The 1,613-nt window shown below is 40.2% G+C and overlaps 1 non-coding gene across 1 annotated transcript; it reads left to right on the top strand.

Moving 5' to 3' along the window:
- The first annotated feature begins 727 nt into the window (after positions 1-727).
- trnag-gcc lies at positions 728-798 on the top strand. Its single transcript has one exon. It is a non-coding gene; the product is annotated as a tRNA-Gly (tRNA).
- Positions 799-1,613: the final 815 nt, after the last annotated feature.

Genomic DNA, 1,613 nt, shown 5'->3' with positions numbered 1-1,613 from the left:
TTGAAAATAGTTCTATTAGTTTCAGAGACTTGAAGTTAACACCCACTCTGTTTTGCTGTTTCAGTCGTTGTGTTTCATCTTTTCTTGTAAACCTTCATTTTTGCATCCTCAGAGTTAAAAGCCAACACCTGGAAGTCACTCTTTAGTGCTTCACTGATCTGAAACAAGGACAATAAAAACATAAGCTGATTATTTCAGATTTATTCATACAAAAGTCAGTTATCACCATGGGTCTAAAAAAGCTACAGTGACAGATGCAAATAATGACTGGACCATACAGAAAAACATGTATTTCTATCACATTAACCTGTAGCTCTTTCTTTCCAACACTGATGCATATCATATCAGTACAGGTGAGTGATGTCTGTCGTGTTCAACAACATGATACTAGGAAGTCAAAGTGGAAGCACTGGGATCTAAAATCATTCTGGGACGGCTGTAACTTCTCTCTGTTAGTTTCAACAACATAGTGTCCCAATATTCAGAATTAAATCAATAAATAAATGAAGATACATTTGATATAACACATTTGTGCAGACATGAAGACATTTTCAACAGCTGTTGTTGTGAAGACATTCACAAGGACTTTTGATATGTATTTTACAAGTAAATGAATGTTTATGCTACAGACTTTTACTGAAGTAGTAAGTCAGGATGGCCGAACAGTCTAAGGCGCTGCAATCAGGTCACAATCTCCCTTGGAGGCATGGGGTTAAACAATAAGCTTGAATTGGTGGTTCAGTGGTAGAATTCTTGCCTGCCACGCGGGAGGCCTGGGTTTGATTCCCGGCCAATGCAATATACTTTTGGGGGACAGCCGTGGCACAGCAAGTTAAGAGTGCGCCTTTGGACTTTAGATCAGCCGGAGATCGGAGGGTCGTGGGTTTGATCTCTCGACCAAGCCCAAAAAAACGGATATGGTGGTTATGAAGGCGACCTGTGAGGCCCCTGAGCAAGGCACCAATCCACCCCAGCTACCCGGGCGCCTCACTAGGCTGGGGCAGGGCAGCCCCCTGTACTGCATGTGCATGCTTGTGTGTGTGTTTCATTCACTTGGTGTGGGTAAAATGCAAACATCAGCTAACAATGTAAAGGACAGTTTACATGACATTACATGACACAGGTCCAACATGATGCCTGTCAGTCAGAGCAAGGTAAAGAAGACTGAAACATATATAATTAGAAACATGGCAAAGCACATGTTAAGAACTTTGTCTGGAAACTTGCTTCACAAGTTTTCATGCTATTTATATTGGGATTTTCACTCATCCTCTTTCCTTTCAACTCGGTGACAGATGACAATTCATTTGCTGACTGACTTTAATAATATTAACCACATCTATGTGTCAGGTTCTGCCCCAGCAACATTATCAAAGCTTAAACTGACCTAAAATTATTTCATAGTCTTGCTTATAAAGAATATGTCAATACAAATTGTGTACATTGGGTCAATATATTACTAATATATACATTAATATGTTTGTAGCACTCTTGAAGAAACCACAGAGCGCTGGGTAGATGTATGTTGCTTCAATCAAACTGTAAAATGGACAAACAGCGGCATTATCAATGATGAGCTCCTGTCTATGCGTCTTAGTGGTGGGCGGATTGAT

This window comes from Toxotes jaculatrix, chromosome 2 (assembly GCF_017976425.1).
Source record: "Toxotes jaculatrix isolate fToxJac2 chromosome 2, fToxJac2.pri, whole genome shotgun sequence".
NCBI lineage: Eukaryota > Metazoa > Chordata > Actinopteri > Toxotidae > Toxotes > Toxotes jaculatrix.
Note: the sequence above shows the minus strand (reverse complement) of the source record. Positions and strands in the feature narration are given on the sequence as shown.